At 40.8% G+C, this 27,276-nt stretch overlaps 1 protein-coding gene across 5 annotated transcripts in view; it reads left to right on the top strand.

Moving 5' to 3' along the window:
- Window positions 1–27,276, top strand: part of LIMS1 (LIM zinc finger domain containing 1) — a 149,751-nt gene that overhangs the window by 16,338 nt on the left and 106,137 nt on the right. The window lies entirely within an intron of this gene.

The following is a 27,276-nucleotide window of genomic DNA, read 5'->3' as shown; positions in this document are numbered from 1 at the left end:
ACCCCAGCCTGGGCAGCATAGCCAAACCTCATCGCTACAAAAAAAAAAATTTTTCTAGTTCAGCTGGGCATGGTGGCACACACTTGTAGTCAGTCCCTGCTAACTGGGAGGCTGAGGTGGGAGGATCACTTGAGCCCAGAAGGTTAGGTGCAGTGAGCTGTGATTGCACCACTGCACCCCAGTCTGGGTGACACAGTGAGAGCCTACCTCAAAAAACAAAAACAAACCTACACACAGCTTTGTTTGAAGTACGATTTAAATAGTAGAAAATTCACCTGTTGCAAGTGTATAAGGCTTTTATGTATTTATACAGTTGCACAATCATTACAACAGGGCTGTTTGAGAATATTTTTATCATCCCAACAGTTCATTCATTATATATAAATATATAAGATGTATGTTATATTACATATATTTGTATAATATATTTCATTTATATAATATAAATATACAACTAACATATATTAACATATTTAACTGTATATTTTAAATTAGTATATATTTACCACTATATAATTATATAGGTAAGTATATATAGTATATGTATTATATATAGTTAACTCATATATACACATATATACGTATATACATATGTACACACACACACATATATTCTTTTCTTTTTTTTTTTTTATTGAGACTGCATGTTGCTCTGTTGACCATACTGCATGATCACTACTCACTGCAGCCTTGACCTCCCAGGCTCAAGCAATCCTTCCTAGTGGCTGGGACTACAGGCATGTGCCACCATGACAAGCTAATTTTTAAATTTTTTGTAGAGATGAGGTCTCACCATGTTGTCCAAGCTAGTCTGGAACTCCTGGGCTCAAGCAGTCCTCCCAGCTTGGCCTGTCAAAGTGCTGTAAGTACAGGCCCGAGCCACTGTGCCTAGTCCAATTTAACTGTAAACACCAGAAGTTTCTTCAGTACTTATGTTTCTGAGGCATAGAGATAGAATCGGGGAAATGAAGTCTCTTCATCTGAGAATCCTTTTTCACGGCCATATCCAATGAAAAATAAACCAAGTTTAATCAGGAAGGCTCTGAAGAAGGTACCAGTGCATGAGAAATCACTGTGGGCACTGGTAGGCTGTTAAAGAGAAAAGTGGGAAAAGACTCGTAATTCACGTGGGCCTCATCCTGACATGAGAGAATGTGCTGCCACTTTCTAGCATGGTCTTCTATGCTCTCTCCTGGACACAATTTGTAAAGTTCAGGGTTTCCTTTTCTTGCTGCCCAGATCAGCCTGACTGAGTGCAGATAAGTATCTTCTGAGGGAGAGGGTTAGGGCTTGTCTGGAGCTCACTGCCATTTCTCTGCTTTTAACTTTTGGTCCTATTTTAAATCATTGCTCCACAGTTAGAGCAAATGGCCTTTAGCTATTATATAAACTTGGAGAGCCAGTTGAGGACAGGGCTTGATACTTGGCAGGAGTAGGTGGGGGTCATAATAGAAACTTTGTTAGCAGCGGAATCTGGGCTAAAGTTTCTCTAGGAAGGGCCCAGGATCACACAATCCAAAAATTATCAAGTTAGAAGAGACTTTAGAGAACTATCCAGTTATCTTTCATTAGAAATAATGAGAGTTTTGCATTCACATTCCTACTTTGTGGTCTTCTCTCTGCTTGGAAAGAAGATCCCTTGCTTTCTGAACTACTCATAGTAGTGCCATAAACTACTAAGGAACAGGAAATTCCTAATTGCAGGCTAGTGAAGACCCAGCCCAGCCATCCCAGAATCTCTGGGGACCTGCCTTCAGGCCATGCAACTCTAGAACTACTGTGAGGACTCTGTTGGACATTTATAGTATACGAAAGAGTCATGCATCAGATCATTTTCAATCTCAACAACCAGGATTTGTGAGACTTAACAGAGGTCTCTGGAATATGGGAAAAACTGAGATGACTCTTCTGCCATACAGAGAACTTTGAATGATAGGGACAAACATTTATGTCGTGTTTCATGATATAGATTATCCTCATTCTCTCTCTCTCTTTTTTTTTTAGATGAGCAAACCAAGACTCAGAAAATGCTTGTTTACTCACATAGTGAGTAACAGAGGTAAAGTGATAGAGCTGAGGTTGAGACCTGGGCCCTAGAATTTCAGATCCTATCCATTTCCTGCTGCATTACATTTTCACTGGGAAATCTATTCAGTGGTGGGGCACACCTTGTTATTCTGAAACCAAGGAAATTGCCAGGAGAGGATAGAATTACTGAAGAGAGGATAGAAGAGGCAGAGGAGGAATGACAGCTCTTGGAGGGGTCAAGGGTATTAAGATCCTGTGGAAAATCTAGGAGATGCTGCTGCTTATTTCCCGTGTATTCACTTGATACCTACTGCCCTCAGATCTTCTTTGGTATAAGCCATACCAACTCATGGCTCCATTCATGCCAGACTCTAGAGTCTACACTTTATTCCCAAAGACTGGTCACCTTCTCCCCCTGTACTTGGCATGGTGTCCTATTGGGTAGTGCTGCTGTAGGTCAGTCTCTGAAGAAGAGTGTCTTCCGTATTCTAAAAGTAGAAACTCTTAATATGGATGGGGTGAAACCATCATTCTCAGCAAACTGACACAAGAACAGAAAATCAAACACCGCATGTTCTCACTCATAGGTGGGTGTTGAACAATGAGAACACATGGACACAGGAAGAGTAGCATCACACACTGGAGTCTGTTGTGGGGGAATAGGCAAGGGACAGCGGGGGGTAGGGAGGTTGGGGAGGGATAACATGGGGAGACATGCCAGATGCAGGTGACAGGGGGATGGAGGCAGCAAACCACATTGCCATGTATGTACCTATCCACCAATCCTGCATGATTTGTACATGTACCCCAGAACCTAAAGTATGATAAAACATACATATTAATATATATATGTATATATATTAAAAACATATATGGATGGGGTGATAAAATGTAAGAGATTCATAATGGCTTGTCATTAGAGCTAGAGTATATTATTTATCACCATTGATTATTTTGCCAAATGTTTTGTTTAAAATTTCTTAGTTTCTGGATGCCTCAGGGTAATTTGTCATCTGCACTATTCAACATCTGTGCCATTGCAGCTGAGAGGAGTATGCTGGTCTCTAATGTTCAGAGTGTAGCTGGTAACCACCTGACAAAAGTACATGATTTGATGCTCTCAGGAGATGGCCAGACCCCCTGGTCAGTAGGGGAGGTGCACTCTTTAGGTGAGGGACACGCAAACCATTGTTGAATAGCTCCTGTGTGCAGAGAGGGACCAGGAACATGATCATTATCTGGAAGCTTATTGGAGATGTAGAATCTTGGGCCCTATCTATCTCAGATCTACCAAATCCAAATCTGTGTTTAGGGAGATTCTCTGGGAGTTCGCATGTATATTAAGGTTTGAGAAACACAGGTATAGTGGACAGTGCTGGCTGCCTGTCAGCATCCATTTCCATTGTTTTTCCTAATAACGAGATGCAGATTTTCTTCAGTTACTTCCCCCACACCCTTAGATAGCTATGAGAATCCATTCTGTATCTAAGCATGTCAGAGCATGGTTATCCCATGGTGACTGTTTATGGTCTAGAGATATCCACATGATCTGGGTAGGCCCAGTCATAAGGAAAGACTTATTTTTCAAGGGGGGTTGGGGAAGCATTTTCCTTCACATCCAGAAGGAGAGAGAGCAAATAATGAAGCGTAGGTGTGACTGTATTTCCACTGGCAGCCATCCTGTGACCATGAGGGTATCAGTCTTGAGATGATTCTGACACTGAAGTTGTCAGAGCAGAAAGACAGGAGGAACCTGCATTTTTGGTTCTGGCACTCACCTGCTGGTCATAAGATCTAGGTCTGGATCTCTCTTTGCCTGTGATCTCATAGTTATGTGTGATAATAAATTTTCTCATGGTTTATACCAGTTTGACTTTGAGTTTTCCGATTTCCTGCAGTTGGAAGCATCCTAGTAAGCTCTGCTTTGGTGATGAGCGCTCTGAGCACAAGGTGCTGTGTGCATGGTTCTCCTGTGAAATGCCTACGTTCTCAGATGCTCCTAGACTTTCCCCTACGCTTGTGAATCATGCTTTTACCCCGTGGTGATTATTACATTGCTCAGATGAAAGTTGGTGGAGGGAAAGGAAAGCTACAAGAGCAGAGAGTAGAATTGGGAGGCTGTCTGGAGGGAAGGCCGGCTTGCACTCAGAAGCGCTGTGTGCTGGGCTGTGGGTGAGCCAGGCTGCAGTTGGCTAGCTGTGGAGCCCACTGGCTGGAGTGCTGGTCCATGCTTTGCCCCTCATTTGGTATTCAAACCTCAGTTTCCTTATCTGTAAAATGGAAAGAATCATAATGAAATAATGGAGGTAGACTGGAAATGCTTTGAAAATTGACTCTTTTTTGCCTAGTTTAATTATCCTTACTATTTGTTTACTATGGTAAAATATGAATAATGTAAAATTTACCATTTTAATCATTTTAAAATGTGTAATTCAGTGGCAGTAACTTTACAATCACAGTGTTCAACCATCACCACTGTCTATTTCCAGAATTTTTTCATCTTCCTAAACAGAAACTCTGTACACATTAAACAATAACTCCCATTCTCGCTTGCCCCCAGTCCCTGGTAACTTCTGTTCTACTTTTTGTCTCTATGAATTTGCCTACTCTAGGTACTTCATGTAAGTGGAATATATATTATGGGGTTTCATCATATTGGCCAGGCTGGTCTCGAACTGCTGACCTTGTGATCTACTCGCCTTGGCCTCCCAGAGTGCTGGGGTTACAGGCATGAGCCATTGTGCCTGGCCAAGGAATCATATTCTTTTTTAATCATTTTGTATCTTGCTATTTTTACTTGGCATAATGTCCCCAAGGTTCATCCATGTTGTAGCTGTATCAGAATTTTGTTCCTTTTTATGTCTGAATAATATTCCATTGTATGTATATACTGTACTTGTTTATCCATTTATCCGTTGACAGACACTTGGGTGATTTTCACCTTGTGACTGTTGTGAGTAATGTTACTTGTGAACACTTGAGTACTGTAAGCACTGGGATACAAGTATCTGTTTGAGTCCCTGCTTTTAATTCTTTCAGGGTTTTACCTAAGAGTGGAGTTGCTGGATCATATGGTAATTCTGTGTTTACCTTTTAGGACCTGTCAAACTTTTGAAAACTCTTTTCAAATGAGTTGTTACTTATATATTCAGACATAGATTGGAAGATGGACTTATGCTTTTCCCCTCCCTCCCTTCCCCCACTTCCTTCCTCCACCCTTGAGACAGGGTCTCACTGTGTCTCCCAGGCTGAAATACAGTGGCACCATCACAGCTCACTGCAGCTTTGACCTCCTGGTCTCAAGTGATCCTCCCATCTTAGCCTCCTGAGTAACTGGGACCGCAGGCGTGCACTACCATGCCCGGCTGATTTTTTATTTTTTGTAGAGATGGTATCTTCCTATATTGCCAAGACTGGTCTTGAACTCCTGGGCTTAAGTGTTGCTCCTGCCTTGACATCCCAAAGTGTTGAGATTATAGATTTGAGCTACCATGCCCAGCCTTTTTTTCTTAAGACTATAATTTTTCATTGGTTGAGAGGTCTTGGTAATTTCGACATGGAACTTCTGAACTGACCATTTTATGGAACATTGAACGTACGATGAGATTGATACTTTACCCTCATTAATCAGAAAATATTAGGAACTTTTGTTGGTGGGGGGGGACCAATTCTTGCTCTGTTGCCCAGGCTGGAGTACAGTGGCACAATCTGGGCTCACTGCAACCTCCATCTCCTGTGTTCAAGCAATTCTGCCTCGGCCTCCTGAGTAGTTGGGACTAAGGCTCATGCCGCCATGCCTAGCTAATTTTTGTATTTTTAGTAGAGACGGGGTTTCACCATGTTGGCCAGGCTGGTCTCGAACTCCTGACCTCAGGTGATCCGCCTCAGCCTCCCAAAGTGCTAGGATTACTGGCATGGGCCACCACGCCTGGCTGGAACTTTCTATAAGTTAAAGTTTTAAAGATTTCAATGAAAATGATTCATGAGGTTGTTGATTTCAAGGTACCCAACTTTGTGTGTGAGAACAAATGGTTTATTTCTACTAATAAGCACAATGTTGTCTTTATGATCTGTGAAAAACAAAAGGCTGAATGTATGAAGGGGAAATTATGGATATAAAATGCAAGATCTCACAGTTCTATTAATACTTTCTAGCAAACAGACTATTTGATACCTAAAAATTATAAGTACAGGACTACGAAGAAAGCCATTGTGAGAATTCCTGTTACAATATCTCTGAAACATACTAAAAGGTAATCATGGATTTAAAATGAATTGCCCTTTCTTTCCTTGAAATTATAGGATTGGTTATATCAGCCCACCTGAGCATTTGTGTGTTTTTATATTACTCAAAATGCCTTTGTTGCACTGGCATTTCTCATCCTTTATTAAATGTGAATAAATTGACAGTCAATCGAGTACATTGGAGACAAATGTCCTTTTACATCAACTGTAAGAAAACTTTTAAGAACATATTTAAATGTACAAAAATAAGTCTTCAGAAACTCTGCTGAGGTGCCTCAGGCATCTCCTGATTCCCGCTGTTAGGACTGGCTGAGCAAGGAGCTTAATATCACTTCCACGAAATTATTCTGTACGTGATAATTTATATACCCTTAGACATTGGCTTTAATTCAGAGTTTGCACATAAAGTCCACTATAGAAGGCTATAAAGATAGATCATCACGATAACTTTTGACATCCATAGCTGTGAGAAATGCTAGCCTGGAAAAATGGGAGAATTTAAAAATGTCCTCAGCGACATTAAAACACTTCAAAATAATTTGTAAAAATGTGTTTTTCTAGAGTGGTTTACATCACATGTAATTAGAAAAGTTTCTTTTATTAGTCTAAATATGAGTTGATTTTTATTGCCTATGATATATAATTACTTATATTCCACAAGGAGTAAGAAAATAAGACTTTCTAATTGTGGTCTTATAATCAACTCTTAATTTTTAAAAACTATTACTTTTAGTTTACAGCACTGTGCTGGTTTTATATTAGAAACTATAATTATGAAGAGGCATGATAAATCTAATCTCTTTATAGGGATCACAGTCTTCACATTTAAAAGACATTTTTCTGTTATCCTCTCCTTCAAATGAAACCTCGGTGAAATTGGAAATATTCTGTCTTCGATGTGCTTGTTGTAGAACCTAGAGTCAGTCTTCAGCATACACTTGTGTGAAGTGTGTGGAGTGTATAGGTATGTGGGTACGTGTCCTTTTATAATATTTTCAGTGAGTTGATCAACATTTAAACTGACAAACAATTATAAACTGGTTTGACACTAAAGCAGTCTTAAAAACTATTATCAAAAAGTCACTTAGAGCACAAATATTTATGCCAGGGACTGTCATAGGTGCTGGGGAGTCAGCAGTGAATAAATGGAGCCCACCCACCAGCCCCACCACATCCCATGGAGTCCTGGGTTCTCCCCAGGTTGGAGAGTCCTTTGCTCCCTCATTTCCCGCCTGAGGAAGAGGTGGTAGAGAATGCCTCCCTGGTGCCCTTCCTGTGGGGAGGTCTTCAACTATGTATGATGACAAGCCACAGAGTGGGTGTCCACAGGTGTTTTTTGAATGAATGATGAGATTGCTGTCACCTCTCAACTGGACTGTTTTATTAGCTTCCTAACAAGTCTCCCTCCCTCCTCCTCCCCTGCTGCAGTCTATACTTAACACAGCAGCCAAAATAATCTTGTTAAAATTTAGTAAGTCAGATCCCATCAATCTTGTTCAAAGCTCCCCAGTGGGTCTCCATTTTACCCTAAGGAAAAACGGTAGTCTTTACAGAGACCCAGGAGGCCTAGCAGTTTGGCTCCCTGCTACCCTCTGACCTTGTCTCCTACTGTTCTTCCCCTTGTTCATTTCCCTTCATCCACATCTGTCCCCTAGCTGTTTCTCAAACATACCAGCCAGGCTTCCATCCCAGAGTCTTTCATCAGCTGTTCCTGCCCAAAGACTGTGGCAGAGCTCACTCTTTTACTGCCTCTGGGAGGTCCTCTATAGCTGTCCTATCAAATATTGCCCTGACCCTCCTGATTTCCCTCTCCCTGCTTGTTTTTTCCCAACAATTAGAATATAGTTATCTTTTTGTTCACTGCTAAACAAACACACACAGAGCTTGGATGGATGGATAGATTTTAATTTTGTTGTCATGTCTGTCCATACTGTAAGCCTCACCATGGCAAGAGTTTTTCTGTTTTGTTTTTTTATTATACTTTAAGTTCTGGGGTAAATGTGCAGAATGTGCAGGTTTATTACACAGGTATACACATGCCATGTGGTTTGCCACACCCATCAACCCATCATCAACATTAGGTATTTCTCCTAAGGCTCTCTCTCCCACCCCGTGACAGGCCCCAGTGTGTGATGTTCCCTTTTTTGTGTCCATGTATTTTCATTGTTCAGCTCTCACTTATGAGCAAGAACATATTGTGTTTGGTTTTCTGTTCTTGAGTTAGTTTGCTGAGAATGATGGTTTCCAGCTTCAGCCATGTCTCTGCAAAGGACATGAACTCATCCTTTTTTACAGTTGCATAGTATTCCATGATGTATATGTGCCACATTTTCTTTATCCAGTCTATCATTGATGGCATTTGGGTTGGTTCCAAGTCTTTGCTATTGTGAACAGTGCCGAAACAAACATACAAGTTTTTCTGTTTTGTTCATTGTATCCACAACAGCTGGAAGAGTGCCTGTTAGGTACCCAGTCAATATAAATTAATTTTTAAAACTCTTAATCAGTGTTTCTGCATGAAGTATACTTTTAGTAGGGCCAAAATGATGCCTTCTGTGTGTCTGTATGTTCTTTGATAAATAACCATTGCTTTTGCCACGCTGTAGTAGCTCAATGCTAATTGATCTGATTCTGTTCAGACAAAAGAAAGATTGAAAGATTTATTTCCGGATAAACCCAGCAGCTTAGTGAAAAAAAATCGTAGTAGCTCAATGCTAATTGGTCTGATTCTTTTTCCAGTGGGACAAAAGAAAGATTGAAAGATTTATTTCTGGATAAACACAGTAGCTTAGTGAAAAAAATGAGCTGGATTTGTCATTAGGCTGCAAAGTGCAAACACCCGTACAGACCTCACTCTCAATAGTGTTGATATTTGTCACTTACCTGCTGTTGGAATCTCTCACTGTCGGTGTTTTGTTTGAGAAATCTCCAAACTGCTTTCCACAGTGGCTGAACTAATTTGCATTCCCCCCAACAGTGTATAGTGTTCCTTTTTCTCTGCAGCTTCACCAGCATCTATTATTTTCTGACTGTGCTTAATCTGTTTGGATCTCTGTTTAACATAGTGTGTCTTCATAAGTGCCCTATCAAGTAGAGTCTGTTATTAGCCCATCTGACAGATAACAAACCCAAGGTTTAGAGAGGCTAAGCAGTGTCATCAAGGTCATGTGGTAAATTAATAATTTGTATTGAGGCAGAACCAATGCAGTATATGTGTGTGTGTGGTTGTATGCATCTGTGTGTGTACATGGAGGAAGATACACCTCATTTTACTGCACTTTGCAAATATTGCATATTTACAAACGAAGGTTTGTAAAACCCTACGTCAACAAGTCTGTTGGTGCCATTTTTCCAGCATGTGCTCACTTCACGTCTCTGTGTCACACTTTGGTAATTCTCACAATATTTCAAACTTCTTCATTATATGTTATGGTTCTGTGATCAGTAGTCTTTTATGTTACCATTGTAATTGTTTTGAGATATCACGAACTGCACCCAAATAAGATGACAAACTCAAATGGTAAATGTTGTATGTGGCCGGGTGCGGTGGCTAACGCCTGTAATCCCAGCACTTTGGGAGGCCAAGGCGGGCAGATCATGAGGTCAAGAGATTGAGACCGTCCTGGCCAACATAGTGAAACCTCGTCTCTACTAAAATACAAAATTTAACTGGGAGTGGTGATGCATGCCTGTGGTCCCAGCTACTCGGGAGGCTGAGATAGGAGAATTACTTGAACTCGGAAGGCAGAGTTTTCAGTGAGCGGAGATCAGGCCACTGCACTCCAGCCTAGTGCCTGGTGAAAGAGCAAGACTCTGTCTCAAAAACAAAAAATGTCATATGTGTTCTAACAGCTGTACTTACTGGCCATTTGCCCATCTCTCACCCTCCCCTTTGGCCTCCCTATTTCCTGACACACAATAAATATTGAAATTAGACTAATTAATAACCCTATAATAATCCTTTAAGTGTTACAGTGAAAGGAAGAATTTGCACATCTCTCACTTTAAATCAAACATGAGAAACAATTAAGCTTAGTGAGGAAGGCACATCGAAATCCCAGATAGGCTGAAAGCTAAACCTTTTGCACCAGTTAGCCAAGTTGGGAATACAAAGGAAAAGTTCTTGAAAGAAATTAAAAGTGCTACTCCAGTGAAAACAAAAGTGATAAGACAGCAAAACAGCCTTACTGCTAATACAGGGAAAGTTTTAGTTGTTTGGGTAGAACATAAAACCAGCCACAACATTGCCTTAAGCCAAAAACCTAATCCAAAGCAAGGCCCTAATTCTTCAATTCTGTAAAGGCTGAGAGAGGTGAGGAAGCTGCAGAAGAAAAGCTGGAAGGTAGCAGAAGTTCATTCATGAAGCTTAATTAAGAAAAGATCTCTGAAATGTAAAAGTACAAGGTAAAGCAGCAAGAGCTGATGTAGAAGCTGTAGCAAGTTATCCAGAAGATCTAGCTAAGATAATTAATGAAGGTGACTAAACCAAACAAGAGATTGTCAGTGTAGACAAAATAGTTTTCTGTTGGGAAAAGGTGCCATCTGGACTCAAGGCTGGAGAAGGGAAGTCAGTGCCTGGCATCAAAGCCTCAAAGAGGAGGCCAAATCTCTTGTTAGAAGATAATGTACCTAGTGACTTTAAATTGAAGCCAGTGTTCATTTACCATTCCAAAAAAGCCAGAACCCTTAATAATTATGCTAAATCTACCTGCCTCTGTTCTGTAAATGGAACACTCGAGCCTGGGTGACCACACGTGTGTACAGCATGGTTTCCTGAATATTTTAAGCCCACTGTTGAGACCTGCTCAGAAAAAAAGATTCCTTTCAAAACATTATTGTTCATTAACAGTGCATCTAATCACATAAGAGCTCTGATGGAGATATATAAGGAGATTAATGTTATTTCCATGCCTGCTAACACAGCATATATTCTGCAGCCCAGGGATCAAGGAGAAACTTCAAGTCTTATTATTTAAGAAATACTTTTCATAGGCTCTGGCTGCTGTAGGTGGTGATTCCTCTAATGAGTCTGGGCAAGTAAAATGAAAACCTTCTGAAGAAGATTCAGCATTCTTCATGCCATTAAGAACCATTCATGATTTATGGGAGGAGGTCAAAATATCAATATTAATTTGCAGGAAATTGATTCCAGCCTTCCTGGATGACTTTCAGGGGCTCAAGATTCAGTGGAGGCAGTAACTGCACATGTGATGGAAATAACAAGATAACTAAAATTAGAAGTGGAGCAAGATGTGACTGAATTGTTGCAATTTCGCAATGAAACTTGAACAGATGAGGGGTTACTTATGGATGAACAAAGAAAGTGATTTCTTGAAATGTAGTCTCCTCCTGGTGAACTTCCTGTGAAAATTATTGAAATAATAACAAAGGATTTAGAATAGTACATAAACTTAGTAAAGCAATTTCAGGGTTGAGACAGTTGACTCCAATGTTGAATGTTGTAGTGACCAGGTGTAGTAGCTCATGTCTATAATAAACCCAGCACTTGGGGAGGCTCAGGTGGGAGGATTGCTTGAGTGCAGGAGTTTGAGATGTGCCTGGGCAATACAGCGAGATCCTGTCTCTACAAAAATAAAAATAATTATCCAGGTATGGTGGTACACTATGATCACAGCTACTTGGGAGGCTGAGTTGGGAGGATTGCTTAAGTCCAGGAGTTCAAAGCTACAGTGAGTTATGATCACACCTGGGTGATAAGCCAAGGCCCTGTCTCAAAAAAAAAAAAAAAAAAAAAAAAGAAAGAAAGAAAAAGAAGAAGAAAGAAAGAAAAGAAACATTGTTTGCCACAATGAGGTTTTCTTCAGTTGCCACAGCCACCCCAGGCTTCAGCAGCCACCATCCTAATGAGTCAGGTCAACATCAAGGAAGACCTTGCAAAAGATAACAACTTGCTGAAGGTTCAGATGATTTGTTAGCATTTTAGAGCAATAAAGTATTTTAAAATTAAGATTTGTACTTTTTAGGCATAATGCTCTTGCACACTTAATACAGTACAGTGTAGTGTAAACATAACTTTTATATGCATTGAGAAACCAAAAAACTCATGTGACTCACTTTATTATGGTATGCACCCCCATTTTGGTGGTCTGAAACTGAACCCTTAGTAGCTCCAAGTTATGCCTGTATAGAGATAAAGAGATAGAGAGCTTGAGAGAGGCTTATTGTGAGGAATAGGCTTGCAGGATTTTGGGGGCTGGCAAGTTTAAAATCCATGGGGTAGGCCCCAGTCTTGAGACCCAGGGAGGTGCCGGTGAAGGCTGTCTGTTAGCAGAATTCAAACTCAGTTATACTTCCAGTTGCTTTTACCATTATGCTGTGCCTCTTATATAAACCTCATAGCTCAGTGCTTTGCACATCGTATGATTTAATATACAATTAAGTTCCACAAGAGTGTTTGAAATGGAGGGTATATAAGATTGCTACAGCTCTGTTGTCCTGTTAGGGCTGAAGCTGGAATTGGGGTTGTCAAAGAGGGAATGACAACACTGTAAAAGAAATATGGATGTGGGTAATACTGTGTAGCGTAAGGGAACTTGTTCGTTGTAAACATCCAAAATGAGCGCTTTGTACTGTAGTCACTTTACCCCAGGGTTACAGGGAAGGAAAGGGCCAGTGCTCTGCCCTAGCTCTTTAAGAGAAACTCATAGTTCCAGGAAGTGTTCCTGCCGGACAAGATCTCTGAGCTTTCTCCAAGTCCATTTCTATCAAAACTCAGAACTGCTCCATAATTGAGTTGACCTCTGGAAAACTTGATTCTTTCAACTCAACTTTGTTACTTATGGCTATTGTTAAAAGCTAGGAGGTAACTTTTTTCTTACTTGGATACACTGTCTGCACTCTCATTGTTTTTGAAATGGAATGTATGTAAAGGTTGCTACAGCTATGTTGTCATGTTAGGACATAGCCAAGATGATACAATTTCTGGAAAGTTTATGACAGTGGCTACTTTAAAATTTGGTGGCACAAAAGTCTCTAATAAAATATTTGTGACACATAATTTAGTCATCTAGTAGTCGTGGATAGTGTTAAGCAACTCTTTTCTATCTTAGTTGGAGTAAGAAGTAAAGTAACTTAAACTGCCTTATGAGTTAGTTATAATTCTGTCTTGAAAGACAATGAATATTAAAGTGAATGCTTAAGAAGACCGTGAACTTGGCTGGGTACGGTGGCTTACACCTGTAATCCCAGCGCTCTGAGAGGCTGAGGCGGGTGGATCACAAGGTCAGGAGTTTAAGACCAGCCTGGCCAATATGGTGAAACCCCATATCTACTAAAAAAAAAAAAAAATACAAAAATTAGCCAGGCATGGTGGTGGGTGCCTGTAATCCCAGCTACTTGGGAGGCTGAGGCAGGAGAATCACTTGAAACCCGGAGGCGGAGGTTGCAGGGAGCCAAGATTGCACCACTGCACTCCAGCCTGGGCGACAAAGTGAGACTCTGTCTCAAAAAAACAAAAGGCCAGGCGCGGTGGCTCAAGCCTGTAATTCCAGCACTTTGGGAGGCTGAGGCAAGTGGATCACGAGGTCAAGAGATCAAGACCATCCTGGTCAACGTGGTGAAACCCCGTCTCTACTAAAAATATAAAAAATTAGCTGGGCATGGTGGCATGTGCCTGTAATCCCAGCTACTCAGGAGGCTGAGGCGGGAGAATTGCCTGAACCCAGGAGGCGGAGGTTGCGGTGAGCCGAGATCGCACCATTGCACTCCAGCCTGGGTAACAAGAGTGAAACTCCGTCTCAAAAAAAAAAGAAGAAAATGAACTTGTTATAACAGGTAAGCAGAGAAATCAGATGACCTTTTAAACCATTCTTTGGAAATGTAAATTTTAAATACAAAATTTTTTCTTAATCTTATCTGATCATTAACTGACCTTTGAGACACAGTCCTTATGGTTTGTTTTCTATATTGTGATCCTGTCTTAGAGCATTCCTGCTGCTATAATAAAATACCACAGACTGGGTAATTTTTAAATGACAGAATCTTACTTTTCACAGTTCTGGAGTCTGGGAAGTCCTAAATGAAGGCACCAGCAGGTTCAGTGTCTGGTGAGGGCTTCCATCTTCTTCCAGGATGGCACCTTCAAGGCTGTGGCTTCACGTGGCAGGAGATGACAAAAGGACCTGGACAGTTTCCACCAGCCCTTCACAAAGCACTAATCTCATCCATGAGGCAGAGCCCTGAATGCCTAATCACCTCCAAAAGGCATCACTTGATTGTATTAAGTTTCAACATGAATTTTGGAGGGGACACAAACATTCAGACCATAGCAGCTCCTTTTTGAGTTTTGTTTTTTGCTGTTGGTTTTATTTTCTGTTTCTAGCTCTGTCTTATGACTCGTGAAGTAAAATGAAGCAGGCGTCATCTCTTACGGTGGTGTCTGGGCAAGTGAGGCTACTTCTCTGCTTTGCTTTTCTCATCAGCAAAGTGGGGATTACAGTCCTCCCTGCTTTACTTTCTGTGAATATTAAATGTGGTTCCTGGCTTATCACCAAGAGCAGTGCAAGACTCAGTAAGCCTTTAATTCATGTTAGCTGCTTTGATGAGGGTGATAAATTGATGCAATCCCCCGAAGAAGAATTAAGGAATCCAACTGTGAGTGTCTTCTGTGTCAGCAGTTCTTATCTACTCTTCAGATCACTTTTAAGATATATATTATTTATGCCCTCATTTATATAGATGAGGAAACTGATTCTCAGAGGGTAAATTGCCCACAGCCACACAGTAAGTGGCAGAGCTGTTCAAACTTGGGTCTGTAAAACCCAAACCCTACTCTTTCCAGTGTATCATGCTGTTGTCTTAAAATGCCAACATAAAATTTACCATGTTAACCTTTTTATTTTTTTTTTTTGAGATGGAGTTTCACTCTTGTCACCTAGGCTAGAGTACAGTGGCATGATCTCGGCTTACTGCAACCTCCGCCTCCTGGTTTCAAGCGATTCTCCTGCCTCAGCCTCTCGAGTAGCTGGGATTACATGCATGTGTCACCATGTCTGGTTAATTTTTGTATTTTTAGTAGAAATGGGGTTTCACCATGTTGTTCAGGCTGGTTTTAAACTCCTGACCTCAAGTGATCCACTCATCTCGGCCTCCGAACTTGATAGGATTACAGGCATCAGCCACCTCGCCAGGCCTGCCCTGTGTTCTTGTTTGTTTCCAAACAGCATGGTGGCAGGAGGTGCTACTTGCAATTTTCAGTTTGCAAACATTTATTCATTGATTTAGCCACATTATGACTGCTGTCACTCACTGATTCACCAAAATTGGGTAAATAATTATTTTTATTCATCTATCCTAAATGTATGTATAGCTCATATTTATTTCAGTGTTTATTATTAGAAGTGTTTTGGGTCTGTTTTTAGAAATTTGGTGATATTTTTGTGACCGGAAATATGCCATAGGAACACAACTCTGGTTTGTATCAATTAGCCTGTAGAAAAACCGGTTTCATTATGTGACTCTTCACTTAAAGTCATAGTTTCTGAGAACTAGTTGATAATATTGAGGATTTCTTGTACTTTAGTTACCTTATATAGGTGGGATCATGTAGTATTTATTCTTTTGTGACTGGCCTTATGTTTCACTTTGCATAATGTCCTCAAGCTTCATCCATGTTATAGCTTATGACAAGATTTTGTTCAAGTTCATAGTATTCCGTTGTTATGTATACCATATTTTATTTATTCATCTGTTAGTAGACACTTGAGTGCTTCCACTTCTTGGCTATTGTAAATAGTGTTGCTATGAACATGGGTTACAAATACCTCTTCAGTACTCTGCTTTAGGTTGTTCTGGATATTTACTCAGAAGCAGGATTTCTGGATCAAATGGTAGTTCTATTTTTAGTTTTTTGGAGAACCACCATACTGTTTTCCATAGGAACCACACCATTTTGCAACAGCAACACACAAGGGTTCCAATTTCTTGACATCCCCACTGCTTTTTTTTTTTTTTTTTTTGAGATGGAGGTCTCACTCTGTAGCGAGATTCTTCTGCCTCAGCCTCCCGCGAAGCTGGGACTACAGGCGCGTGCGCCACCACCCCAGCAAATTTTTTTTTTTTTTAGTAGAGACATGGTTTCATCATACTGACCAGGCTGGTTTCAAAGTTCTGCTCTCATGATCTGCCCACCTCGGCCTCCCAAAGTGCTGGGATTACAGGCATGAGCCACCATACCCAGCCAACTGTTACTCTTTTTTGTTTTGTTGTGTTTTAACGGTTGCCATTGTAATGGGTGTGAGGTGACGTTTCATTGTGGTTTTTATTTGCATTTCTTTTTTTTTTTTTTTTTTTTTTGAGACGGAGTTTCGCTCTTGTTACCCAGGCTGGAGTGCAATGGCGCAATCTCGGCTCACCGCAACCTCCGCCTCCTGGGTTCAGGCAATTCTCCTGCCTCAGCCTCCCGAGTAGCTGGGATTACAGGCATGCGCCACCATGCTCAACTAAGTTTTTGTATTTTTAGTAGAGACGGGGTTTCATCTTGTTGACCAGGATGGTCTCCATCTCTTGACCTCGTGATCCACCTGCCTCGGCCTCCCAAAGTGCTGGGATTACAGGTGTGAGCCACCGCGCCTGGCCCTTTTATTTGCATTTCTAATGATTAGTGGTGTTGAACACCTTTTTGTATGCCTGTTGGCTATTTGTATATCATCTTGGGAAAAATGTCTATTACGACTTTTGCTTATTTTGCAATCAGGCTATTTGATTTTTTTCTTTTTTTGAGACAGTCTCACTCGGTTAACCAGGCTGGAATGCAGTGACACGATCTTGCCTCACTGCAACCTCTGCTCCCAGGTTCCAGTGATTCTCCTGCCTCAGCCTCCCAGGTAGCTAGGACTACAGGCACATGCTACCACACCTGGCTAATTTTTTGTATTTTTAGTAGAGACAGGATTTCTCTATGTTAGCCAGGCTGGTCTTGAACTCCTGACCTCATAATCCACCTGCCTTGGCATCCCAAAGTGCTGGGATTACAGGCATGAGCTGCCACGCCTAGCTGTGTTGTTGTTCTTGAGGTACAGCAGTTCTTAATATACTCTGGATATTAAAGCCTCATCCCATATGTGATTTGCAAATATTCTCTTCTGTTTCATAGTTTGCCTTTTCACTCTGATTGGGTCCTTTGATGCACAAAAGTTTTAAAGTTTGATATAGTTCCATTTGTCTGTTCTGGTTTTTGCTGTCTGTGCTTTTAGTTTTGGGTTGGGAAACCATTGCCCAGTCCAATGTCATGCCTTTCTCCTTATATTTTTCTCCAGGAGTTTTATACTTTGGGGGCTTTGTTTAGGTCTTTAATCCATTTTGAGTTAATTTTTGTATATAATTCATTCTTTTGAATGTGGATATTCAGTTTTCCTAGCATCATTTGTTGAACAAACTGTCCTTTCTTATCTTCCTAGGGTTTTTGTTGTTTGTTGTTTTTGAGACAGGGTCTTTCTGTGTCATCCATGCTACAGTGCAGTGGTATAATCACTATGGCCTTGAATACCTGGGCTCAAGAAATCCTCCTGCCTTAGTCTTCCAAGTGGCTATATACACATACCTCCACATCCTGTTAATTTTTTTTTTTTTTTTTTTAAGAGATGAGGTCTTGCTATGTTGCCCAGGCTGATCCTGAACTCCTGGCCTCAAGTGATCCTCCCACCTTCACCTCCGAAAGTTCTGGGATTATAGGCATGAGCCACTGTGCTCAGCCATCATGCTGTTTTTTAAGGAAAGAGGAGAGAGAGTGAAGAGAGGAGATACTTAGTTGGGGAGAAAAATAATGCAGAAGTATTTTTTAGCTTGTTTGCTACTACAGAAATGGGAAAGAGCATACATAAATCTTTGCTAGGATAATATATTTACAGGAATTATGGAGAACTTGTTTGACAGATCTAGAGGAGTTTATTATTTGTGTGGAGAAAGCAAATCAAGACATAGTAATACTAGGCTGGGATGGGTGGTTCATACCTGTAATCCCAGCACCTTGGGAGGCTAAAGCAGGCAGATCACTTGAGGTTAGGAGTTCAAGACCAGCCTGGCCAACATGGTAAAACCCCGCCTCTACTAAAAATACAAACATTAGCTGGGCATGGTGGCACTTGCCTGTAATCCCAGCTACTTGAGTGGCTGAGAAGGAGAATTGCTTAAACCTGGGAGGTCGAGGTTGCAGTAAGCCAAGATCTTACCACTACATTCCAACCTGGACAGCAGAGCAAGACTTTGTCTCAAATAAATAAATAAATAAGTAAATTACAGTAATACTGTATTCTCTTTGGCTATGAAGAGACCACCTTTCCAAAAACCCAGGGTTTCTGGAATCCAGAAGTTGCCGGCAGGTTGGTGGTGGGGAAGGAAACCTTTTTATGGCGAACTGAGTCTCTGAACTCCCGCAAGCAAACAAACATAGAAGATAACAAAAGCTGAACTCTAAGGGGTTGTCTCCTGTATACTGTGAAGGCCTGATTGACAGAGAGAGCGACTGCATCTCAGAGGGAATGTGGCCATCCTGGGAAGCAGTGGAGAGGAACAGAAGGAGTTAGCAAGGGAGATCCTGGAGGTTGGCAGTGCTGAGAGTGGCTGTGAATCAGCAACCTTGAGAAAGACCAGACTGAAGGTACTGGCCCTGCAGTCTGCTGTGGAGGGGAAAGGGAGGCCAAGACCACTCCTCCTTCCCCTAAGTGTTAGCCCTTAGCTGGCTAATCCCAGCCTCTAGGAGCTCTTATAGCTAACTAAAGAAAAATTACGTAGCTTTTTGGGTAATACAGTAACATTTCTCAAAGTTGCTAAAAATATTTCATATGTCTGAATCTTCTATTAAACTCTCTGGGTATTAATCAGTTATAAAAATCTTATTCATATCTTTATTTCCTTTCCTCTCTGCATCAGATATTATTATGTATACTGTTTATTGGGAGGGATGTAAGTATGCATCCTTTCCTCAAGAAGTTTAGAGTGCAGTATAGAAGACAGAGTGTTTATAAATAATGGTAAATATTTATGATATCAGTGGTAATAGTAGTAATCATAAGACATAAAGTTGTCTTTCTAGATAACATTTTAAGGTTATCTAAAGGAAGGAATAAGATCTTTTTAGGGATGGAGAAACTGAGAGCTAAAGATTATATAAACTTTACAGGTCTGGGTCCTCCATATGTTACATGTGACATGTAAATAGCAAGAGGCTCCATGAAAGTGACTCTGTTGGTCATGTTATTGTGAATAGTGATTGTGGATGTTTTGAGCCACAATCCACTACTGTTTCCAGTGTCCTAGATGTTCTCCTTGAGCTATTTGCAAACAGGAAATATACTTCTTTGAAAATAAACACGGGCATACATAGTTGCACTGAATCCATGTTACGCATCTAAAGTGGAACAATAAATAGTCTTTAAAAAATGTAATACTTTACATTGGAATAGCATTTTATGGTGAACAAAGCAGTCTCTTATAACATATGAATAGTATAAAAGCTTACTAGTGCTGTGATAGAAGCAAGAATGAATGTTTTCGACAGTGAATCTTCAACATTTAATTTTTTCTTTCACTGAAGATTCTCACTTTTCAGTTTCTGACAGTTAGCCCATAATCCTGTATGGTAAGAAAATATAGATGGAGGCACGGGTTTAATGTTATTGAGGAAAGGTGTTTGATGTAAGGACGGGCACCTGGGAAACTGTCTTGAAATGTGTCTCATTGAGCCCCAGCTGCTTGCTCTTCCAGAGCTCAACGGGACCTGACAGCAGCTGTCTCTAAGCCAGGAACCATGGGCCCTTATATTTTAAAAAGGATGAGTAAGGAGATGTTCTGTTAGAAAATACGCATTTAGTGTAGCAATGGCAAAACTATAATAACATACATGAATGCATGTTGAGCTTATGTCTAAATACTGCTTATATTATGGGCGGCCTCTTATAAAACCACCAGAAAAGTTATTTTGAAAGATGATTTGAGGGACTGGGATTTTTTTTTTTCCATGGAACTTATATCCTAATCCTGACTTTGTATACACGTCTGTTGTGTCTTACTGTTCTCCTCTCCCTTTCTTAAACCCCCCTTCATTGAAATATAATTGACATGCAATAAGCTACTTGTATTAAATTTTACAGTATAAGTTCTGACTCATTATATTGTCACCACAGCCAAGAAAATGAGCATAACCCTTTATTTATTTATTTATTTATTTATTTATTTATTTATTTATTTGAGGGAGGAAGGGAGGAAGGCAGGAAGGGAGGAAAGGAGGAAGGGAGGGAGGAAAGGAGGGAGAGAAGGGAAGGAAGGAAATTAGGCAATGAGAGAGACATTGCTGACTTGGATCTAGAGGTCTACAAGTTGATTTCTTTTCTTCTTTTTTTGAGAGAAGGAAAGAAAAAAAAGGAGTGAAGGAGAGGAAGAAAGGAAGAAAAAGAGGGAGAGAGAACAGAAATGTTGCTTTAATCTAAAAAAATAGGTATTAATAATGGCCAATCAATATTTCATTTAAACCTATGAGTAGGTGTGATGTGGTATTGACAAGAATGTATATTTTGTGTATTTGAAGTGGAGAGCTCTATAAATATTTATTAAGTTTACTTGTTCTGGATCTGAGTTCGAGTCCTTGATATCCTTATTAATTTTCTGTCTCATTGAGTCTAAGTCTCTACGTATCTGGGTGTTAGGATTGTTTGCTCTTGTTGTTGCATTGATCCTTTTACCACTATATCTTTGTTGCTTTAAAATCTATTTTATCAGATATGAGAATTGCAACTCCTGCTTTTTATTTATTTATTTTTGCTCTCCATTTGATTGGTAAACCTTTCTCCATCCCTTTGTTTTGAGTCTTTGTGTATCCTTGCATGTGAAATGGGTCTGGATGTAGCATACCTTTGGGTTTTGGCTGTATCTTTTGATTGGGGGATTTAGTCTATTGAAATTTAGGATTACTGCCATTTGATGTTAACTGGCTGTTTTCTCCATTCATTGATGTAAATTCTTCTTTATGTTGATGCTCTTTACTTTTTGGTATATTTTTAGAAAGGCTAATACTGGTTGTTTCTTTCTATGTGTAATGCTTCTTTCAGAAGCTCTTGTAAAGCAGGTCTGGTGGTAATAAAATCTCCAAGTACTTGCTTGTTCATAAAAGATTTTATTTTTCCTTCAGTTGTGAAGCTTAGTTTGGCTGGATATGAAATTCTGGGCCGAAAGTTCTGTTCTTTAAGGATGTTGAATATTGGCCCCCACTCTCTTCTGGCTTGTAGAGTTTCTGCTGAGAGATCTGCTGTAAGTCTGATAGGCTTCCCTTTGTGGGTAATCTGACCTTTCTCTCTGGCTGCCCTTAGTATTTTGTCCTTCGTTTCAACCCTGGTGAATCTAACGATTATGTGCCTTGGGGTTGCTCTTCTTGAGGAATATCTTTGTGGTGTTCTCTGTATTACCTGGGGTTGAATATTGTCCTGCTTTGCTAGTTTAGGAAAATTTTCCTGAATAATATCCTGAAGAATATTTTCCAGCTTGGATTCATTCTCTTTGTCACATTCAGGTACACCTATCAAATGTAAATTTGGTCTTTTCACATAGTCCCACATTTCTTGGAGACTTTGCTGATTCCTTTTTATCCTTTTTTCTCTAATCTTGTCTTCTCGTTTTATTTCATTAAGTTGGACTTTGACCTCTGATATCCTTTCCTCTGCTTGAACAATTCGAGTGTTTAAACCTGTGCATACTTCTCGGAGTTCCTGTATTGTATTCTTCAGTTCCATTAATTCACTTATATTCCTCTCTAAGTTGTCTATTCTCATTAGGATTTCGTCAAACCTTTTTTCAAAATTCTTAGTTTCTTTACATTGGGCTACAACATGTTCTTTTAACTCACAGAAGTTTCTTATTATCCATGTTCTGAAGCCTGATTCTGTTAATGGGATGCGCTCGTTCTCCATCAAGCCTTGTTCCCTTGTTGATGAGGAACTGTGATCCTCTTTAGAGGGAGAGGCATTCTGATTTTGAGTATTCTCAGCCTTTTTACGCTGGTTTCTTCCCATCATTGTAAATTTATCCAGCTGTCGTCTTTGTAATTACCAACTTTCAGATTAGGTCTCTGGGTCGACGTCCAAGTTAATTCCCAGGGCTGAAATATGAGCAACCCACTGCGCTGGCCAAAACAGCAGCATTAAGACTGATGGTGCTTTTCTGCCTCGGAATCTCCAGTCTGGCTTCCTTCTTGAGTCCGTAATAGGCGACTCTGCCTTCCCAGAGCTCCTAGGTGACTCTGCCTTCCCAGAGCTCCAAACATTGGTCAGAAGGGGAACCAGTCCTGTTTACTCTGCACCAAGAACTGCCGAGCTGAGGTGCCAGCTAAGCTGCTGTGCAGGCCACAAGAGTTGCGCTGGCGACCTGTGCAGCTCTTCCGAACCTCAGTCAGAAGGGGAACCAGTCCCGTTTACTCTGCACCAAGAGCTGCCGCCCCGAGGTGCCGGCAAAACCATTGTGCCGGCCACAAGAGTCGCTCTGGTGACCCGTGCGGCTTCTCCACTTGGAATCTTCTGCTCCGTGAGCAACCAAAATTTGCCTGAAAGTGTGGTGTCCTCTCGTTCTCTTCGCTTTCACTGAGAGCTGCAATCCCGAGATGTTAGCGATCAGCCATCTTGAATTGTTCTCCCGAGCATAACCCTTTATAATCCTCATCTCTCTTTGGATTTTTTTGCTTTTTTTTTGGAGATGGAGTCTCACTCTGCTGCCCAGGCTGGAGTACAGTGGCGCAATCTCGGCTCACTGCAACCTCTGCCTCCCAGGTTCACGCGATTCTCCCGGCCTCAGCCTCCAAAGTAGCTGGGATTACAGGTGGCTGCCACTATGCCCAGCCAATTTTTTCTATTTTTGATAGAGATGGGGTTTCACCATGTTGGCCAGGCTGGTCTCGAACTCCGTACTTCGTGATCTGCCTGCCTCAGCCTCTCAAAGTGCTAGGATTGCAAGCGTGAGCCACCGTGCTCAGCCTCTTTTGCTCTCGATGTGTATAGGAAACCATTCTAAGAAACACTGTTTTGGGGAATTCTCTGACATTCTGGAACTGGCCACTGAGCCTGCCTCCCCACCCTCTGCCACCCAGGTCTCTTTTGTCCTAGAACCTGCATAAATTGCAGTTGTAAACTTGTAGTGTGTGTTAGCTTTGTTGCTGTTCCAAAGCTTGCTGGGCCACATCAGACTGAGTGTATGCTTGCTGGTGTTTCCCAAACTGGTGAAGAACAAGGATTTTAAAAAATAATTTCTAGTCTATTGTTAAGTGATACTTCTGTAAAAGACAATTAAACTGAGATATTAGAAAAATAAAATTTAAAAAAAGGTCATGGCCAGGCACAGTGTCTCACACCTGTAACTCCAGCACTTTGGGAGGCTGAGGCGGGTGGATCACGAGGTCAGGAGATCAAGACCAGCCTAGCCAATATGGTGAAACCCTGTCTCTACTAAAAAGGTCCAAAAAAAAATTTAGCCTGGCGTGGTGGCACATGCCTGTAGTCCCAGCTACTCAGGAGGCTGAGGCATAAGAACCTCTTGAACCCAGTTAGACAGAGGTTGCAGTGAACTGAGATTGTGCCACTGCACCATCAGCCTGGCAACAGAGTGACACTCTATCTCAAAAAAAGAAAAAAAAAAGCCATATGAATACAAGTTCCAGTTGTTTCTGTTTAGATTCAGCAGATATAAAATTTCTATCACATTGGTAAGTTTCTAAATACTTATTCTCAGCTTCTGCACTGATTTTATTGCAGAGTAATTACAAAATCTTGTGATTCATGAGCCACACTGAACAACACTGATTGGCAGTCCTGCTTCTTCCATTTTCTTTCTTTCTTTTTTTTTTTTCCTACTGGGTACGGTGATCTTTTGGCCATGCTTTTAGAGTTTCCCACTTGGAATGTTCTGCAGCTTTTGGCCAGTTATTTTGGCTTAAGGAATGAAAGGAAACTAACAGCTCTTGAATACTTAATGATACACCAACCAGTGGGCAAAGCATTTTTATATTTTATTTTTAGGTGATCCTCAAAACAACCCTGTAAAGTAAGTGGTATCAGCCCCACTGCAGGGATGAATTACCTCATTTGTAATCATGTATTATTTAATAAATATTGCTGAATGCCTGGTAGAGATTGGGTGTGTGCTGGGCTCTGGGGATACGGCAGGAAGCAGAGCAGACAGAACTCTCCTTCATGGTGCTTACGTCCTTGTTGGGGATAGTGGAGACACATCATAAACAAAGCATATAGCATATTAGATGGTGATCAACAGTGTGGAGGAATAAGCTAGAGACAAGTGTAGGGAACGGTAGGCAACGATTACACATTGAAGTTGGTTGGTCATGGAAGTCTTCTCTGAGGTGACCCTGTACCAAGATCGGGCCGAGGAAGAGAAGCACCTGGAGCAGCAGAGGTGAGGTCCTTCAGGAGGAACTCACTGAGGTCAGGGACTCTTCTCACACTGTTCATCTAGGAGATGGCTAATAATTAACATGGCTTTTTTTTTTATTATGCTTTATATTCTTTACTCACTCTCCATGCTCTTGGTTTAAAAGATGCCTAAATCCAAAAATAAAAATAAAAAGTGGAAATTAGTTTTGGAATGGGAAGGTGGAATTTATGTGTGGGTTTTGGTTTTGATGATTAGGTCTGGATATTTTTTCAAGGCTTTAAATATCTTTTTCCTAAGGGTACAAAGTGCATCAGTTTTATAATTGAGTTTCATTTTTAAGGGGATGAAATTTCTCTAGGGGACATGGAAAGCTTGACAAGATCAGGGAAAGGGTTTTCAAAAGAGAAGAGATTAAAGCTTTGGGGGAAAGACATTGCTTTTGTTTAAGCACTTTGAATTTAAAGATGTGTAGGTCCTTCCCTGCTTATGAATGACCGACCTGGTGCTTAGAAACAGCTTTCGTATTTGACAGCAGCATTTGCTGGGGCTTTTTTCTCATCTGGCTGCTCTCCACTGCCCAAGACTTACCTTCTGCAAACTCCGAGAGCTCTGACTCAAACTCTTCACTCGAGGTCATGGCTGCTGAACCTCCCACTGCTTCTGTGCCCCCTCACCTTCTCTACCAGCCTTCAGTTGGGTTAGAGAGAAAGAAGAGTAGGGATGATGACTGTAAATGACTAGTAGGTATTCTAGTCTCGTTTGAGCTTGTACACTACATAAAATTGGCAGGCAGATATTACTATACCTATTTTACAGATGAGAAACATGAGCTCAGAGCTGTTAAATAATTTGTCCCAGGTTATCATCCTTGGTAAACCAGAGTAGAGACTTGAACCAAACTCTTTGGTTTCTATGTCCCTGATAGCTGCTACCCCATCTCCTTTTTCAGCTACATTTTTTGATTAAGCAAGCTTTTGTGGGTTGATCATGATTTTATTTATATGGAATTTACTTAAGGCTTTATGGAAAATGAGTTCCAGAGTTGGAAATGTAATCTAGATTCTGCTTCAGATTTTTGGTTGTTGAGTTGGGGACAACTAAATATCATTTTGATGTTTACATTGCCTTTCTATTTTTTAGGTTGAAATTTAATAATTTGTATTAAGTGGACTTCGAATTTTGGCAGGATACTCTTTTTACTTTTGGAAGTATTACCTACTGTTTCTCATTGTAGGTTGTATTTCTTAGTAACAATCCTCAACACTCTTGGGGTTCTCAATCTTATAAATAACCTCTTGTACCCTTTTTTTTTTCCTTGCTAGTTTATCATTTGTAACTTCCCCTCCAATGTTGGGGAGGATGGAGATGGAGTTTTTAAGCCTTGGGTTATATGGTTTTCGATCTTCTTACAAACATAGTTATATGCTCGTTGGAATGTGAACTGACCATTTTTCAAAAAATGCAAAAGAAGAGTTAGCCAGTGTGGTGTTGATGGCTGTGAAACCTGAGTCCTCCCAGAGTTAGCTGAAATGGTGGTGGAGGTGGTGGTGGTGGTGGTGGCAGTGGTGGCAGTGGTGGTGGGCGAGATGGTGATGGTGGAAGCTGCCTTGCTCTGGAGTGCTCTGAGTGATGGCGTGCCGACAGGACACATAAGTTCTGGAGGCCGGGAAGCCCAAGATCAAGACACCAGCAGGTTCAGTCATGTGGCAAGGGCTGCGGTCTGCTTCTGAGGTGGTGCCTTGCTGCGTCATCACAGCAGGATGGTAGAGATTTGCTGCCCTTAGGGCTCGCAGAGCTCCAGCCTAGCAGGTGCTGTTACTTCTTTGTTTAAAACCGTGTTAGCCATCCAGATGTTTCTGTCTCTTCCTTTCTCTTTCATCAGAGGACATTCTTCTTGAAATTTAATGTGGAGGCCCTTTTGCTCTGGTGCAGTTTCTTACTCCAAATTCCTGTATTTGTCACCATTTCAGTCAGTCGGGCTGTTGGGCTAGTGGTCTGGGTGAACACTGATGTTAGACGTGCAGAGTTTGCTGCAGCACTCCTCTTGTTCTCCAGCTTCCTTTTAGGCACAGTTTATTTTTATTCTTTAAAGAATTTTATGTTTTGATTTATAATGTCTATTGCAGAAGTCAATCCTGAGTCATCAGGGTTGTTTAGTCTTTCTCCTTTTGTGTGTTTGTGTGTGTGAGTGCTTGGTAGTGTTCATTTTTGGCTATTTGGATGGCATGTGAAATAGCATTTTTGATTTAGTACCCAAAACCAAACCAAAAGAGGTTGTCAACAGGACAGAAGAAAACAAGATAATATTAATAGGTATGTTTGCTTGCCCATCGTTAGGAAGCAGGCACCTGGAGCCAAGATTTGAAGTCTTTCTACACGTGGGAGTGGGGAAAGGTGCGGTCTTCATGTTAGTGTCGGTCTGGTAGCAGTGACAGAGACATCAGTTATTGGATTTCCCTACTCATTTTAGTACTGTTCTTGATAAGGTTTTGGTATTTATTTATGTGAAAATAATTTTTTGAAGTCTTTAAGATTATCACCTTGACTGAACAAGAGCTAATAGGTATCAGGTTTTATTCATTCCTGCAAAAGGAGTGGAATAGAACCTGTCACAGTGGG

Source organism: Callithrix jacchus, chromosome 14 (assembly GCF_049354715.1).
Source record: "Callithrix jacchus isolate 240 chromosome 14, calJac240_pri, whole genome shotgun sequence".
Lineage (NCBI taxonomy): Eukaryota > Metazoa > Chordata > Mammalia > Primates > Cebidae > Callithrix > Callithrix jacchus.
Note: the sequence above shows the minus strand (reverse complement) of the source record. Positions and strands in the feature narration are given on the sequence as shown.